General features: G+C 42.1%; 1 protein-coding gene across 4 annotated transcripts in view; it reads right to left on the bottom strand.

Moving 5' to 3' along the window:
* The window catches only part of slc6a9 (solute carrier family 6 member 9), a 214,519-nt gene that overhangs the window by 95,267 nt on the left and 100,218 nt on the right, over positions 1-19,034 (bottom strand). The window contains exon 1 of one of the 4 annotated variants that reach the window (XM_033028722.1): positions 36-141. The exons of 2 other annotated variants lie outside the window; for them this stretch is intronic. The gene's annotated coding sequence lies outside the window, so the exon portion shown is untranslated. Of the gene's footprint in view, positions 1-31; positions 142-19,034 lie in introns of those variants that run through there. One more of the 4 variants, XM_033028721.1, reaches the window with a different exon arrangement.

Raw genomic sequence — 19,034 nt, 5'->3', positions numbered from 1 at the left:
GGGAGAGGCTCTCCCCAGTAACTGCACTTACTTACACACACTCCACCACCCAAAAATGCTTTCTCTCTCTGCGTCTCTCTGACTCTCCCACTCTTCGCCTACTCAGGCTGAAGTGCTGTTTCTTAAAAATAAAGTTTCCAAACTGCATGCTGACAGACTTTTAAGAAGGTAGGGCCTGTATCACATGGAGGAAGCCACATATAGTCGTCAGGGACTCCCTGAGTAATCACAAAAAGAGAAGCAGGGGGGACAATGCACTTTCTTGATAAATGCCATTCCTAAGCACCTCACACCATCACCCCTGGAGCCTTGAACAATGCTGCTTTGATGCTGACACAAACTCCCCCTTGGTCAGTGAAGGTTTTTCTCAGTACCGGGGTTAGCTCAATACAAGACAACTCTTATAAAAGGGACTGCATTCACATTCAACCTACTGTACTCAAGTTCTCACATCCTTCTCCGGATAGCTAGTTATGATTCAGATTTATATATATTTAATATCTAAAATAATTTAATTCAAACAAGAATAGATGGAAATTAAAAGTTTCTATCAATCCAGTCAGAATTTTTGTCTCTTTTGCAACTTTCCTCTCAACAGACCCCTGCAAAAAAAAAAGGATCCTCTGATCAAGGTTGATTAATGTGAGAATTAAGTCCACCTCGTTTAATGCAATAGTTCTTTCAGCCCCTTTGCCACTTCCGTGCAATTATTTGCCCTCCTGTCTCAAGCTCAATGTAGGAAGCCTCCTCTGTCCCAAAGTTGTACTAATTTTTTTGTTGCTCGGGACAGAGACTCGCCAGAAGTATTCTTTGAAACACTTGTTGTCATCTCTCTGCCTGAATACAGAGCCTGTAACTCACTGCTCCTGCAGGGAGATCCTGCCAAACTCACCGCAGGAAGCAGGAAGCCTCGTACTGATTCTATTTTTACTGCTGGTCAGTGATAATAAAACAGGACCACACAAAATCCTTTTGTGATCATCTCTGGAACTCAGAGCATTAATTACGGGGCATTAAACAAATTGCCGGAGGAACTCACCAGGTCAGGCAGCATCTGTGGAGACAGAGAATTGGTTGGCATTCAAGGTTTCGACCCAAAACGTCCATCATCGGTCTACTTCTACAGATGCCTCCTGAGCTTGTACCTTACTCTAGATTCTGGCATCTGCAGTCCCTTGTGTCTCCATTAATAATGGGGAACAGCATTTAAAAAAAATTACAAGGTTTGCATTGGTTTGGGTTCAATACAAGATAGTACATTGGCAAAAATACTGGATTTGACCCACCTTCACATAAAGAAAAGTGAATTAAATCAATGTAATTTCATTTGATGGTAGACAAAAATGCTGGAGAAACTCAGCGGGTGAGGCAGCATCTATGGAACGAAGGAAATAGGCAACGTTTTCGGGTCGAGACCCTTCTTCATTTGATGCTGCAGTTCTTAACGTGCAAATGGGTCCAATCTTTTAGGCAATGTGCTACCTTAAAAGTGACTTGATTTATAGATAGGAAAGTCAGGAGGGGGACATTAGCAGAGGGTATTTACTGTTATAATTTTCCAATTTAGGGAAGGGGGAAGAGGGAGGGTGAGGGGAAGAGGGAGGGGGAGGGGGAAGAGGGAGGGGGAGGGGGAAGAGGGAGGGGGAGGGGGAAGAGGGAGGGTGAGGGGGAAGAGGGAGGGGGAGGGGGAAGAGGGAGGGTGAGGGGAAGAGGGAGGGTGAGGGGGAGGGGGAAGAGGGAGGGTGAGGGGAAGAGGGAGGGGGCGGGGAGGGGGAGGAGGGGGGGAAGGGGGAGGGGGAGAGTGGAAGAGATCAATATTTGAATTACTTCAGCAGTTGGTGCTCTGGTATCTTCTTGCTTTGGAAGATCATTTACTGCTTATCTGGAATTCACAATGATACAGGATTCTGTGGTATGCTGTTAAATGGAGTATAGTGTTCACTTTACTTTCAATGACAGATTCAAAGTTAGACCGGGGCTGGGGAGGTTGATAACCTTTCTGGCCAGAGGACAACACAGATTTGGAGAGAGAAGAAAATGGAGATGCTGGAATCCAGAGCAAAAAACAAATTGCTGGAGGAAGTCAGCGCATCATGCAGCATCTGTGCAGGGGAAAGGATAGTCAATAATTTGGGTCGAGACACAACATCAGGACTACACAAGTCAATTGTTGAAGATATTCAAAGCTGAAGTCAATAGTTTTTTTGGAAGTCAGAATAAAGAGATTCTATGGGAAAGATTAAATTATATTAAACCAAAGATGGACACCAAAAGTCAGAGTAACTCAGCGGGACAGGCAGCAACTCTGGAGAGAAGGAATAGGTAGTGTTTCAGGTCGAGACCCTTCTTCACCCTAGTCTGAAGAAAAGTCTTGACCCGAAACATCACTCATTCCTTCCCTCCAGTGATGCTGCCTGTCCCGCTGAGTTGCTCCAGCTTTATGTGTCTATATTCGGTTTAAACCAGCATCTACAGTTCCTTCTTGCACATTAGTTGCATATCCACCAGTGTGCAATTAAATTATTTGTGTTTAGCTCATACAGTAGACAGTATATATGATAATGATGGATACAATAATAAATACAAAGAAGAATGCAAAACAGCAGAGTGGTGCAAAGAGTGGTGCACGACTAGTGCAGTCTGCATTAGTTGGAAAGATTTTGAACATTTCAAAATCCAGCGGCGACAAAAAAAATGTTGCGACACTTGAGGAGACACCGCGCATCAATACGTCATCACGCCGCGTCACGCCACGACTTTTTCGGTGCCCTGATACGTCAGTCAATTATGCCAGCAGTCGCCGAAATTATCGGCAAGTGGAACAGGCCCTTTAGGAGTTTGTACGTTCTCCCCGTAACTGTGTGGGTTTTCCCTGGGTGCTTCGGTTTCCTCCCATATTCCTAAAGGTTTGTAGGTTAATTGGCTTTGGCTTAGAAAATTGTAAACTATCCATATTGTATAGGATAGTGTTAGTGTGTGGGGATCACTAGTCGGCACGGGCTCGGTGGGCGGAAGGGTCTGTTTTCGCGCTGTATCTCTAACTAAACTAAAAGATATCCTTACTTACACACACCATGGGGGGGTAACCCATTTTGTGAATTAATCTGAACCCGACATGCAACCTTTAGCACTTGGCAGGAATGGCCTGCATCCACTCTTACCTCAGCACTGGCATCCATGTGGACTTGGTGTCCCGATTCTGGTCAGGGCCAGGCCACCCTTTGCTGCCAGAAGTGCAGCACAAAGCAACAGCTATTGCAGAAGGTAATCTGGCCAGTAACCTGACATCAGACTTAGATTTCAATTTATAACTTTACTCACACAACTAGTAATTTACAATTTAACATATATGCAAAATGATTGCCCAGCAACCACTGCCAGGTATCTATTATCCTGGCTATTTATTGTGTTAGTCATTTAGCTTATAATTAGATAGTAATTAAAATCCAATTACCCTAATCAGTAGGAATTAGTATTGGGCAAACTCAGTGCCGTTGCTACAATTCAAAGCTCCGAATGGACATGGCCCGGCACCAGCTTCCTCTTCAGTTTGAACAAGGAACACACCCAAAAATGTCGTCTATCTCCTTCTGCAGATGCTCCCTGAATCACTGAGTTCCTCCAGAACATTGTTTTTTTCCCTGCACCTAGTAATACAGGACCTGCAAGCCTTGTTTTCAGCACTTATTTCATTCATTTTTACTTCCGTGTCTCATGGGAATGCAAGTAATATTTAATTGTAAAGATATGGTGTTTAAAAACAACAGAGAAAAAATTGTTAAACAATGTTGGAATGGAGAAAGAAAAGCTATGTCAATCAGACATAATGGCTGTAGCAAGATGGAGACAACTAACAAAGAGTTAAAATCACACTATAAATAAATTGGAAGAAGTGATTTTGTGGGATCAATTGTACTATTATAATTACACTGGAGATCACCCAATAATAAAATGGAAGTGGGGGATGAAAAAGGCCATGCAAACATATACAATCTCCAAAATACACAATCTTGTGGGATTTCTACGATCCCAATAAAATTGATGTAGAGATAGCATGATAGGAAAGAAAGGGTAGGTCATTTGGTGCTTATGCATGAGCCTTTTCCGGCCCAAAATGAAAGATGGGCCTAAATGGGCATGCTAGACCTGGTTGAAACAATTAAGTAGAGCAGATTTTAAAAGGGCATTGACCATAATACAAAACAGTTTAAGATGACGACTCACAAAAAAACATACCTATTCAACAAAGATAAGAGTCATACAATAAAATACATTGAACACGAGGGAATGAAGTTGGAGCTGAGGAAGTTCAACCAGAGCTAATGTTAGCTGAGGTGGAGCCTCGGTGGAAGTGCAGAGGTCAACAGGTTGAGAAGGATTACACCCCATTAACAAAAATAACCAATGGTAAATGGGACTCCTTGCAAAGGATAAAATTGAACGTAACAGTAAAAACGCACTCAACTAGACAAACAAACGAATAAGGAAAGAGATCATCCAGTAAGCGAAAATCAAAAAATAAATTGCAGATGGTAGAAATCTTTAATAAAACATGAAAATTCTGACCTTGATGAAGAGTCTTCAACCTGAAACACTGAAACTATTTCTTTTTTCAACAAATGTGGCCTGACTTGCTGAGTATTTCGAGCATATTCTGCTTTCAATTTAAAACCAAAATCATGATGAGTTTAAGAAAAATAATTAGAATGGCAAAGGAGAAATCAAAAATTTAGGTATCAGAAACGGAAGATAAGAATATGGCTACGAAAGATTGACCAAGATAATATTCAGAATACTGAAATGGCAATGAAGTGGACAAAATACTTAGTCTCAGTTTAATTGAAAAGCTGCCTAGGAGGAAAAGTCAAGTATTTTGACTATTAATCTTAATAGAAAATATGATGAAGGATATTAAGCAAAGTAAGGAAATACATTTTAAGTTCTAGATGGTTACAGCTTTGAAGAGTTTATGGAGGAATATTAGGAACTAATATGTAAACATTCAACGGAAAAAGAAATAGAGCAACATGATTAGAGAACAGTAATCTTCAAAAGATTTGTTCCAGAAACTCATTTTAAGCATATGTGTTGCAAGAATGGGTGTTGCTTACAATGCTATCATCATGATGGACGTTCCAAAGATTAAAATACTGTACACAAAATAGGCACATCTTTGTTACAATTTATCGTGGTCATAAATTAGTGTTAAAACCTGGTCTGCGGTTTTGCAGGTGACGTCCGCTTGCTAGACTGGCAGCTACATTGCCATTCGCGGTCAGAACCCTGTTCATCAGTTCATAAGTGACAGGAGCAGGATTAGGCCATTCGGCCCATCAAGCCTACTCCGCCATTCAATCATGGCTGATCCATCTTTTTCTCTTAACCCCATTCTCCTGCCTTCTCCCCATAACCCCTGACACCCGTACTAATCAATAATCTATCTATCTCTGCCTTAAAAATATCCATTGACTTGGCTTCCACAGCCTACTGTGGCAATGTATTCTACAGATTCACCACCATCTGACTAAAGAGATTCCTCCTCATCTCCTTCCTGAAGGAACATCCTTTTATTCTGAGGTTATGACCTCTGATCCTAGACTCTCCCACTAGTGGAAACTTCCTGTACACATTCACTCTATCCAGGCCTCTCACTGTTTGGTAAGTTTCAATAGGGTCCCCCCTCATCCTTATAAACTCAGTGAGTGAGTTGGGGCTTTGAATGTTGATCTTGCTTTGGTGGCCTGTGACTTTGTCTCCCAGTGTTGCCTGACCCCAACAGATGGTGCGGGCTGAAATAAGGGGAAGGGATTGCTCTGTTGTGAATCAGTATGGAACCAGTGGGCTGAATGGTCTCCTCCGTGTTATAATACATAAATAAATCCTGTTCTACTCGTAAAAATATCATTTTTTGGTTGGGCAAAAATGAAGGTAAGAGCATTTTGAAATTGAATTTCTCAGCCGTGTTATCACGTATCAGAGTAAACTCAAATGATGGCCATGGCATAGAAAACTGGCGACAAATGTTAAGTGAAACCATTTGGACTGCCAAAATGCTAGGAGTGATCAATGGGGAATCTATACTGAGATTGCAGTTGTTCACTTTTTATGGAACAGGTTTGTTCTCACAAATAACTGAGCCAAGATATGGGAGGATCTAAATAGGCCTGTAACGTGTATTGCAAATGAAATTCAATACAACAAAATGTGATGTGGCTGCTTTTGGTGGGAGAAATATGGAGTTACTTAGTCCCAGTTAGATAAAAAAAACTGTGGGCTTGGAGTGTCAATTGCTTAATTCAACATTATGTGATGGAAATTTGACTTCTCCTTTGAGATAACAACTATTCCAGGCTCTGTTTTATCTCTAATCCAAATTTAGGAAATTGTATTTGTAACAAAAGAGTGAAATGAGCTGTTTAAAACCAGAATTACTCGATTGAAAGATACAATGTGCAAATAGGCCCATCGACCCATCTAGTCTGTGCCATTGTAGCTCCTTATGCACTACAGAAGAGATTTATTATGATGCTAACTAAATTAGGCGATGCAAATGTTAGACGAGATTGAGCAGGTTCGGAAGATTTGAAGGGAGTATTAATTGATTTTGAAGATTCTTCATGGCTTTGATATGAGAACATTATATGAGAGAATACTGGATGAGACTAGAACAAGAAGGCGAATAAAATGAGATGACATCAGCAGCGGCCTCAAATTTAGGAGACATTTATTTGTTTTGACAGTGATGAGGGAAAGTAATTTAAATTATTTAAGCAAAGAACATTTCTGCATGTAAGGTCTTGAATAAAGGGAATACGCAAATATAAGAACATAGCACATATTTACTAAGTAGTAAAATTTGAAAGTATTCTTACCAAGTACAATAGTTCTGGTCTGAGGCAAAGAGAGGGGGAGGTGGGTGGGAAATGTTTCCTCTGCGTTTTTGCCATTCATGTTATGGAAAGTTGCCTTTACTGAATTCACGAATCACGATCCAAAAATCCAAGATGCAGGACAAAGTTTGCGTTTGCTGAATTTATGTGGGGACAACAAATTGTGCCTATCTTGATTTTGTTCACATTGCATTGCTTTACACACTTGCAAGGGCAACATGGCTTTTTTCAGCAAGGTAGCTTCATTTGGCTCTCTCGCTGGGTTTCTTTTCAGGAGTATTCTATATTATTTACCATCAAGATGTCTGAAACAGGGCTAGCAAATTAAGTGCAAGTTGTAAACCTAAATGACAACTGTTATGGTAGATCTGCAGTTGTTAGTTTACAAAGAAAGATGTGCTGGAGTAACTCAGCGGGTCATGCAGCATCTCTGGAGAACATAGATGGGCGTCATTGTGGATCAGGACTCTTCTTCAGGTCTGGGGAAGGGTCCCGACCTGAAACATTACCTATCCATGTTCTCCTGAGATGTTGCCTGTCCCATTGAGTTACTTCATGTCTTTGTGTCTTATTTTGACCACTGTTATTCATTGGTGAGTGATATCATCGAACTATCTTATTAGCAGCTGATGTGCATTTCAAAAAGTGTATACCTCAAAACAGACTGAAAGCTGGAATTTTATAAGCATCTGCAGTTGCATGTGTTTCCAAACCACAGCTGTTGACTACTTAAATAGATTGACTTGTCAGTTTCCAAAAATAATATATTATTGGCCTCCTCTCTGTGAACTAGCAGCTGCGATACTCAACATTAATATTGAGAGAAAAATATACCCTCAGAACACAATTCTACCTATAATGTGGGATTCAACAGGAAGTATGGTTGCTTTATGGAAAACTGTCATATAAAGGGTTTTCAAGGGAAACAGCATAACGTGGGGCTCACTGCATGTAAAAAAAATCAATCAATATTCTCTCTACACACAGCAGAACAGGGTAAGTGAAAAAAAGGAACAGAATCAATAAGTAAGTAAGTACCAAAAATATAGGGCATGTATATATGACCGTGTGCGGACAGGACGTCGAAGGACGAGAAGCCGAAGCCAAGAAATGGAAGCCAAGACGCCGAAAGAACATCACGCCGAAAAGCCAAGATACTGAACATACACCACGCCGAAAGAATACGAACCTGAACGAACACCACGCCAAAAGGATACGAAGCCGAATGGACACCACGCCGACTGGACAAACGCAGAACGGACATGACGTTGAAAAGCCGCCGTACGGACACGGCGCCTCCGGGCTCCGGATTTGTCCGAGATCTTGTCAGTGATTGGTCCAGACACCCACGTCCATCACATCACTGGCTGGGTGTGAGATGGGAGGGTGGGGGGGAGCTTGAGCTTGTGTTTGTAAAATGGTAGCAGTGACTCCAAGTTGCTGCGATTGCCACAGAGGCTTTTCGACGTCATGTTCATAAATAGTTAAATTGTTGTACCTTGTTACATTTTCAAATAGTTAAATAGTCATTGTTTTTGTGTATTCTTGCAGCAAATATAGATTTTTTAAAGTGTTTCAGTGCTTCATACCGATTTATCATTTAGGATTCATGGGCGTTCGACAGGGAACGAACATGCCATCGAAAAGCCCCTGTGGCAATCGCAGCAGCTTGGAGTCACTGCCACCATTTTACAAAAGCAAGCTCAAGCTCCCCCCCCCCCCACCCTCCTGTCTCCCCCTGGCCAGTGATGTGATGGACACGGGGATCTGGACCAATCGCTAACAAGGTCCCCGGAGACGTCATGTCCGTTCGGCAGCTTTTCGACGTCATGTCCATTCTGCGTCTTGTCCGTTCGACTTCGTATCCTTTCGGCGTCATGTCCATTCGGTATCTTGGCTTTTCGGCGTGGTGTCCATCTTGGCTTCCACTTCTTTGCTTCGGCTTCTCTTCCTTCAACGTCCCGTCCGGGTACCATATATGACAAACAAATAGATTAGTGTTACCAAACAGAATGGGAAAGCAAAAGCACAACGAGGCAGGTGAAAACAAGAGGAAGAAATTGCAAATCAAAGAATAACTGGCTTGCAATACTTAACTGCGCAATTGAAGATGAATTCTTAAGGAAGGCTATAAACCATTGTAACATTATCTCTGAATTAACCACAATTCACCAGTGTAACCTTACAGTGATGCAGTGCCAGCACTACCATTATAGCAATATGCAAAGCATAAAGGTAACATGTGTGCATTATTAGTCAGAATCCACTTCTATGACTTGACAGTCGCCTGAAAAATCGCCTAAGTGGGACAGGCCCATTACTTGCTGCATGAGCTGCTACTCCAGATACTGTAGGGCCATCTGTGATTAGTTTCTGGATTACTGCCCTAGGTAACTTTCCACTGCCTGCTGCAGGAGCAGTCTATTGAGATCTCAATCCCATGTATTTTAGTCTCTATTTCTATCTGCTGTTGATCTGGGGGTGCAAGCAGATTTCTCCCAACACTCTGGTTCTTAAAAAGAATATTATCCAGTTATTGGTACCCAAATAAAAGCTAATGAATAATAATATGTTTATTCTCAAGTGATATTGAATACAGGCACCAATATGGTACATTGCAACTCAAGTAACTCAGGTTTAATCCTGACCTGTGTAGGAAGGAACAGCAGATGCTGGTTTAAACTGAAGATTACAGGTTAAGTGATTGAAGCAAATTCTAAAAACCTCCAAAGGGGTATTGAAAACAAAGAAGGCTAATGAAGTCCATCCTGTCCGTAGCAGCCTTCCACAACTCTGACTAAACAATGCAGACCTGTGATTCATCACCTCTTTTAAAACTCACCACAAAATGGCTAACTTACGTTGATGTAATTTGCCACCTCATAATGGAACCATGTATATTTAATATCCCCAGCACAGCTTCAATTGATATCACCCCCGATTACACAAAGTTAATTGATTTGTGGGAGAGCACAGCTCCAAAGCACATCCGTGTGTGATGGTCAAACTTATGGCATTTCAAGCAGCCAAAACAAAAGAGATAGTGTTCAGTCAGGAGAAGCAAGAGCTTCTGCTGCAGAGACACTGTAATGTTTGTGTTCTCACCCCAGTTCTTTAATCCTTTTCACATAGTCATTGAAGAAAGGATTCAACATTTCTGCTCCTGGTATAAAATACTGCAATGGGGGAAAAAACATAAACATGCCAAAAAGGGTCTACTAGGAATTAAGATGTCAATACACTTAAAAGCAAATTAAATGTTCGAGTTGTTGCATACAAAGGAGTAATCATGCAAATATTCTGAAATCATTTAAATGTCTGTTTTGTGTTAGTTAATGTTATGTTCAAAAGTGTAACTACATTGGGTTATGAATTCTGAAGAGTTCTACACACTGAATAGCAGGAATAAGTTGTATGGAAGCTTCCACTTTTGATTTACAGGTTTAAATTAATAGTTTTGTTTCCAATGCTGTTAGACTGGAAAATTGGTCTCACATATTTGGTACAAAGCTCTGTGCTGATGTGAGCAGTGATATAGCTATATTTCAAATCAGGGGATTATCCAGAAGAGTGAAACTTGACAGATATTGAACATCAGCTCAGCTATCCGTGTTTTGTGTACTACAAGACGGAAGCTATTAGTACTGGAAAAGCTTATTCGTACTCTTTGTCAGCCACAAGTATTTTACAAAGAGCAGTTATAATCTTGAAGTCACTGCCTGCAAAGATGATGAGAACAGCATCAATTGGAGTTTTCAAAGGGAATTTGGACAGAAACGTGTGGAAGATAAATTTGCAGGCTATAGAGAGACAAACAAGGACGTAACCGACAGGACTGCTCTATTTAGAACTGCCATACACTCAATGGATGAAATGGTCTCCACTGGTGCCATTACGATTCTATGACTATAATAACAAAGCGTTAAATGTGACTTTCCTACACTCACCAAAGCCTACACTTTCCTACACTCATGCAGTCTCTGAAGAAAGTGGGCAATCAATTCTCCAATCTAGGCAGTTTGATACAGGGAATTGGCAGGATCTGTACATTGGCAGATAGGTTAACAATAAAAGTAGTGATTCACATCAATTTGGACTCAATGCAAACAGAGGTCCAAAAACTGACGAAACTTAGGGTTATTTCATTGCATGCCTCCCTGCTTCTTTGGGGGGTTTTCTTTACATACGACATGCTCCATTTCCTCTTAAAAATCCTGCTAATGCAGCTTCAAGAAGCAAGGGTCATGAATGTTCAATTGACATATGTACCAAAACGGAACATCAAAATTCTTACTTGCAGCAACAGCACGGGTTCTGTGAACACCATACTCAATACATAACATAATAATATCACAAATAAAAGTTAAATTAATAAAAAAAACAATATGTGCAAAACAAAACAAAAATCCGAAGTCCCTCATGCAACCAAGACAGTTTGTCGTTCAAAGTTTAATTGCAATGTTCAATAGCCTGATGGTTGTTTGGAAGAAGATGTTCCTGAACCTAGAGGCCATGATTTTCAGAAGGCCCAATGGCAGGAGTGAAATGAGAGCATAGCCAGGGTAGTGTGGGTCCTTGATGATGCCAGCTGCCTTTTTGTGGCAGCGCCTCTTACATATCCCTTCAATTGGTGTGCAGGTCAGTACTCATGATGGACCAGGTAGTGTCCACCATGTTTTGTAATCTCCTTTATTCCTGGATGATAGAGTTGCCAAACCAGGCTGTGATTAATATGCTCTCTACTGTACAACTGTAGAAATTCAAAAGAATATTCATCGACAAACTGAATCTCCAAAATCTTCTGAGTAAGGCGAGGCCTTTTTTATGATTCCATCAATGTGTTGTGTCCAGGACAGATCTTCAGAGATATGCACACCCAGGAATTTGAATTTGTTGACTTTTTCCACCATCGACCCATCAATGATGACAGGTTTGTAGATCCTTGCCCTTCCTCTTCTAAAGTCATGAATCAGCTCCTTGGTCTTACTGAAGTTGAGAGCGAGGTTGTTGTTCTGGCACCATTCACTCACTCCTATACCCTGACTCATCGATACCTTAATTTGTCCAACAACGGTGGTGTTATCAGCAAAATTTTAAATGGAATTATGTCCGGCAACACAGACATGGGTATAGCATGAGGGGAGTGTGAGGGTATTTGAGGAGGAAGTGTTGTTACTAATTCGTACTGACTCTGTTCTGTTTGAAGTTGAGGATCCAGTTGAAAAAGTGATGTGCCGAGGCCCAGTCCCCTGAGATTGGTAACAAGTTTGGAGGGGAGATGATATTGAACACCGTGCTGTAGTCGATGAACAACTCTCTTTGCATGTCTCCTGTGGACATCTGTCCAACCAGGCATGATCCATTCCCAATGTTTCCTTCCCTTTGGAAGGACATGGTGTCGATTCTCCTCAACACTTCCAATCATCGCAGTCTGGGACTAGTACGAAATCAAATCACTGTCGTATGAAACATTAATTTAAGTGACGAGAAATAGTCCATTAATGTCACAATTTACAATGAGTGAAGCTCATTCCCAAGAAAAACTTGGAATAACTAAGGTATTCAGTGTAGTTTATTCCTATCCATTTTCCAATAAAGGCCTTTAGTCATGTGCATCATGTCACTTATTTTATAGTGAAGGATTAAAGAGTTTTATGAAACTATTAAGGGCTTTCAAGTGATTATAAATAAGCAATTCCTTGCAGGTGATGTCAGCCATGTTTACAGTCAGCTATTACAATCAAATGACCCTATTTGCATATTGAATACACACTAGTTTTACTGCAGACCGATAACTAATCCTGGTTATTGTGACATTCTATAATTCCCTCTTATTTATATCACTTCAGCAATGTCCTCCAAGTCTGTCTTTCACCCGTAAAAACTAACAGGCAAGGAGCAGGCATTGATATCTGATAGATGTCCATGGCCTTTCGTAGTTGCCTGTGCCATCCTACAAAATTCATAGTCAGTGAGTAAAAATAATTCTAGTGCTAAAAAACAGTGAGAGCGCAAGTAATATCCTATTTGAGCTGAGAACCCTTCTCCGTTGATGGAAAAATACACAAGTATGAGTCCGTGCAGGAAGAATGCCAAATAAAGTACAATTGCTGCAAAAGCTACGCTCGACTGCAGAAATTGCTACGAAAACTCTCCACACTGTTCAGGCTTGCAAACTCCTCACTTCCGCCTGTCACAGCTTATAAACTAGAATGAGTAATTCCCTGTTTCTCTTTGCTCAAGGCTACAGAATGTGTACAGGAGCAGAATTCTTCACACTCTGGTGTCTCTGGCTCACTAATACACGCAAGTGAGCCCATTCAGGACCTGGCAGCAGGATTACAAAACGGTCCTAAAGGTTTGTGGGAACTGGGGCTGTTTGACTTCAGACGAGAAAACTAATTGCCAACCGCGGTTGTGGCAACAACGTCCTATACAGCAACATCATAATTGACTTGGTGCGAAGATTGCAGTTCCAGGTCTTTCACATGAATGAGTCTGTATTTTGAAGGATCTTCTGGCTAGGTTCTTGGCATTTTATAGTGCTGAAGAAAATGGCTAGAAGAAATACGCAGCAATGGAGTGGCACCTCTTGGGTGCATGATCAGGCTTCCTTTCGTTGCTTCCACTTCTCAAATCTCATACTTTGCCAGGCAGACCTCAGACAGGGTAAAAGCTGGTAAGGGTGCGAGAACGCAAGGGAAATCAAATCCCAGCCATTCCTGCACCTCACTTGGTGATGTGTAGGAAGGAATTGCAGATGCTGGTTTATGCCAAAGATAGACACAAAATGCTGGAGTAACTCAGCGGTTCAGGCAGCATCTCTAGAGACAAAGAATAGGAAACGTTTTGGGTCTGAACCTTTCTTCAGACTGAAAATAGAGGGTGGGGAGGTGAAATAAACAGGAGTCGAGAAAAGGCCAGACCAAATCAGGGCCAACAACATATTACCTCAGGAATGGTGGAGCCCATTGGTGGCTGGGGAAGGTGTGATAAATAGAAGGATGCAAGGATGCGACCAGTGGAACTTTTAGGATGACTAGGATGGGGGCGATGGGGAGAGAGGGGAGGGGAGGGAATCAAATTATATAATGATGTATCTTGGACATGTGTACAGTGATAAAACAATACGGGTATGGGTAGGGAGGGGAAGGGAAACATGTAACAAGGGCAAGAAAAGTACATTCAAAGGAAATATGAAATCATTAATTTATAAAAGAGCTAGAATTTGAATATGAATTTAGCTAGATATGTTAAGGTCTCCTAGCTGTGTGTAATTTCCGTGATGTTTGGTTCCTATTAATGAAATTTGGATGACTATTTCCCTTCCCACTTGTATTTAACTGGTCCCTCAGTGCATTGTGCAACACTACAGAGACTCGGTGTTTACTTTGTACGCAAACATCTCAGCACACATGATTGCCTTCAATTTAAACATATCTCAGCACACATGATTAGCTTCAATTTAAACATGTCACAAGCCACATGATTGCCTTCAATTTAAATTAAAGGATATGCTTAATTCCACCAGTGAATTTATCAATACCAGGGTGATCAATTCGAAGTGATCGCACTTCCATTTCAACCCAGTTTATTTACCTTCCTCCATATAAAACGTTAGATTGATTTCAGATGTCAATTGAATCTCATTACATGAAAAATATCAGCTATCGACAAAATGATTTCATAAACTGTCTTCTAATCTTATTTTACAGTTTTTTCTCCCTGCTGGCAATGCTCCAACATTTGTCTTCTACCATTAAAGCTATGAATAGCTCAGACTGAGTGGAAAATTCCATTTCTACTTTTGATTCAGATGAAATACAGCAAAAACCTAACATGAATATGAGCAAAAAAAACAGACTGCTTGAGGAACGCAGCGGGTCCTGCAGCATCTGTGCCCCAAGATAGAACAGGGATAGAGTTCCCATGATCCGTACTTTTCACCTCACGAGTTTTGACATCCATTCCCGCCAGCTTTAACGTGATCCCACTACCAGTCACACCTTCCCAACATCTTGTCCGGCAACATCACAAACTTGGGCAACTTGGGGAGTCTGCATCCTGGGGGCATGAACATTGAATTCTCCCAATTTTGTTAGTCCTTGCTGTCTCCTCCCCTTCCTCAGCCCTCGGGCTGTCTCCTCCCATCCCTCAGCCTTCGGGCTCCTCCTCCTCCTTTTTCCTTTCTTCTCCCCCCCTCCCCCTCCCCCCCCCACCACCCATCAGTCTGAAGAAGGGTTTCGGCCCGAAATGTTGCCTATTTCCTTCGCTCCATAGATGCTGCTGCACCCGCTGAGTTTATCCAGCATTTTTGTGTACCTTCAATTTTCCAGCATCTGCAGTTCCTTCTTAAACATCATAAACTGGTTTGGGAACAGTTCTGCCCAGGACAGGAAGGCTCTGCAGAGAGTAGTGCATTCGGCAGAACGCACTATGGGAACTACACTCGCCCCCCCCTGCAGGACCTATACACCAGGAGGTGCAGAGCCAGAACCAGCAACATTACGGGGGACCCCTACCACCCCAGCAACAGACTGTTCCAGCTGTTACGGTCAGGCAAATGCCTCCGCTGTCATGCTGTGAAAACAGAGAGGATGAGACAGAGTTTCTTCCCACAGGCCATCAGGACTGTAAACTCTTATCTCATCAGGGACTAATTTACTGTACTAATTTACTGTTGTGTTGTGTCTTTTGTTAAAAATTCTTTTCTAACATGTATATACTGATTCTGTTCTATTCTGTTCTGTTGTTTTTGCACAATCCGCAGGCATTACACTTTCATTTCACTGCACATCTTGTATGTGTATGTGACAAATAAAGTTGACTTGATCCCTTCTGCTTCCCACGGAGACTACTCTCTTCATTACTTTGCTCATCCCACCCCACCCACCTGCCCCCTCCACAGGCACAGTCCCCTGCAATCGCAGAAGATGCAACATTTGCCCCTGCACCTCCTACCACACATCTATGCAGGAACCTAAGTAGCCCTTCCAGGTTAGACGGAGGTTTACATACATCTCCTCCAAACTCCATTATTGCATTCTTTGTTCACCATATTGGCTCAACGACATCAGTGAGACCAAGTGTTGGCTGGGTTACTGTTCCTCTGAACACGTGCTGTCCACCAGAGCTAGCTGGACCTCCTGATTGCTCCCCATTTCAATTCCTCTTCCCTTTCCCATATCGCCCTGCCTGTCCTAAGCATCTTCTACTTTTGGAGTGCGGCCATACGCAAACTGAATGGATAGCATCTCATATTCTGCTTGGGTAACCAACAATACAATGGCATGAACACTGAATTCTCCTATTTCAAGTAAACACCACCTCCCCTTCTCTCTTATCCTTCTCACTCCCCTCATTGCGCACATATTTATTTCCTCTCCTGCCAGCCCTGGAAGCCACTGCCTTGCCATTCTTCCATTCTCTCATTATCCACGACCCTTCACCCCCACCCATCTCTCTTCCTGTTCCATTCTAACCTCATCCCTCTCTCTGAAGGTAGACACAAAATGCTGGAGTCACTCAGCAGGTCAGGCAGCAACTCCATGAGAAAAAGAATAGGTGACTTTTACGGGTTGAGACCCTTCTTCCCTTTGAATCTCCATTTCACTCCCCATCTTCCTTTCTTATCAGATTCCACCATTTGCACCATTCTGTCTTTTCCACTTATCGCCTGCAGCCTTGATTATTATCTTCACCGTTCCCTACCCTTTCCTCCCCTGTGTTACGATCTCCACCCTTCTCTCCCCCTCTGGACTCATCGGCCATCAACCACTTGGATCCACCTATCACTTGCCAGTTCTTGCCCCACCACTTCAGCTCATCTCTTTCCACCAGCTATCACATCGCTACTCCTGACCCAAAACATCATCTGTCCATTTGTCCCCATCTATGCTGCCTGACCTGCTGAGTTCCGCCAGCAATCTATTTTTTGCTTAAGATTCCAGCTCTCTGACTAAGGTGAAAATGACACCAATGCATCTCCTGCGCCACCTTTAATTGAATATTCCTTCAATCTTTGCCTACTAACGTCATATTCATGCTACTCTTCCCCTGAAACTGACATTTGGTGCTTTATTCACAAAATCATAAAGTACTTAAAAATGGAAGGAGACTTCCATTGGAGTGAAACACCATGTGTTGGAGTAACTCAGCAGGTCAGGCAGCATCTGTGGCAGGAATGGATAGGATATGCTTTGGTTCAGGACTCTTCCTCAGACAGAGGATTTCAGTCAGTCAATTTTGTACTGACTCCATGTAAGAGTAACTCCAGCTAGAACCACTCTCCAAGCCTACCTCATTTCCTTGTAATTTCTGTCATTTTGGTAACGTAACCAGCTATGTATGGAACACGACAATTAAACCTGCCTCTACTGCAATACTGGCATTACATTCCCGATCCTGACCAGTTGCTATATGTAAAATAAATTTCCTTCACACCACTATTGGGTCTTTTATCAGTCTCCTTTGCTCTGTCCCTTGGTTCTTTTTCCTTTGGCAATGGGAATAGTTTCTCTCTTTCTATTGTGTGCTGATTTGTCATGTCATAAATGATTGGAGCAGAATTAGGCCATTTGGCCCATCAAGTCCACCCCGCCATTCAATCATGGCTGATCTATCACTCCCTCCTAGCCCCGTGCTCCCTGACACCCGTACTAATCAAGGATCTATCTCTGCCATAAAAATATCAATTGACTTGGCCTCCGCAGCCTCCTGTGGCAAAGGATTCCACAGATTCACCACCCTCTAAAGAAATTCCTCTTCATTCCTTCCTAAAGGAACATCCTTTAATTCTGAGGCTATGACCTCTAGTCCTAGACTCTCCCACTAGTAGAAACATCCTCTCCACTTCCACTCTAAACAAGCCTTTCACCATTCGGTAAGATTTAACCATCTATCCGTTCAGATCCCCTCCCAACTTTCTTTGTTCCCATGGGGAAAACTCAGCTTCTCCAGTGAAACCACAGAACTGAAGTAATCTCTGGAATAGTTTTAGTAATTCTCGTCACATCTTTTCTAAAGTGTAGTGTGTAGAATTAGTCTAATGGTGTGTTTATAACAGTTCATGATCTCTTTCTAGCACTTGTCCTCTATACTTCTATTTATAAATCCCAGGATTCCAGCCCCTAACCACCAAGCTGCTTCAATCTCCTTGAGATGCCAATATCCCTCTCATTGTGCTTTGTGCCTCCACTGTGCATTGTGTCTCCATTGTGCCTCCACATTATGTCATCTGCAATTTCGAAATAGCATCTGGTATTTGTACAAACTATTATTATATATTAAGAAACGCAATGTCCCAGTGCTGACTTCTGCAGAATTTCATTTTTCATTTCCCTTCAGTACTTAAGGACACTGATTATGTTCTTTGCAGTGACTTGGAACATTTCCTTAGTGTTCTCTCTCCTTCTGGTGAACACACTCAAGTGAGTTAATTTCAACTCTGTAAATAGATTTTGTAGGCAAGGGTCAAATGTATTGCCTCCTCCAGAACAGTCGTTTGCATTGCTTTGATACTGAAATGGTTTGCTAGTGATTTGCGACGGTGAATCACATTGGTGCAGAACTGAAACCGCATACAGGAAGGACAGGAAGTGCTGGAGTTACTCAATGGGTCAGGCAGCATCTCCGGATAACATGGACAGGTGAGGTTGCATCACTCCTATTCATGTTCTCCAGAGATGCTGCCTGACCCACTGAGTTACTTTTACATTTATGTCTGGTGGATAAGGACAGTCTGATATCCTCATTGTCATTGGAACCAGCTTTCCATTTTCAGACATTGGCACTCAATTTGACTGTCAAACTGCCATGGGAGAAAATTGAGGTAAAGTCCCTGGATTATTGTCATTAAGTGCAGTAATTGAACCACTATAATGATGTACAACTTGGTTATGCTGGGGGAGAAGGGGCTTCATTTGTGTGTCTCTTCTTCATGTGTAAACGTTTTGGCTCGGTTTTGGTACGAACATGCAGTATTTTCCCAATGGTGCATCCAGATAATTTAAACTAAACCTGGTAATTGCTGATTTGTGTCTCAGTAACACAAAATGAATTCAGTCACCCAATCACCAGATCAGGGCCGGCCTTAAGCCGATTGGACTGATTGCTCCCAATTGGGCCCCGCGCCAATGGGGAGCC

This window comes from Amblyraja radiata, chromosome 10, assembly GCF_010909765.2.
Source record: "Amblyraja radiata isolate CabotCenter1 chromosome 10, sAmbRad1.1.pri, whole genome shotgun sequence".
In the NCBI taxonomy this organism is placed as follows: domain Eukaryota; kingdom Metazoa; phylum Chordata; class Chondrichthyes; order Rajiformes; family Rajidae; genus Amblyraja; species Amblyraja radiata.
The sequence above is the reverse complement of the archived record's forward strand: the minus strand, read 5'-3'. Positions and strand labels throughout refer to the sequence as shown.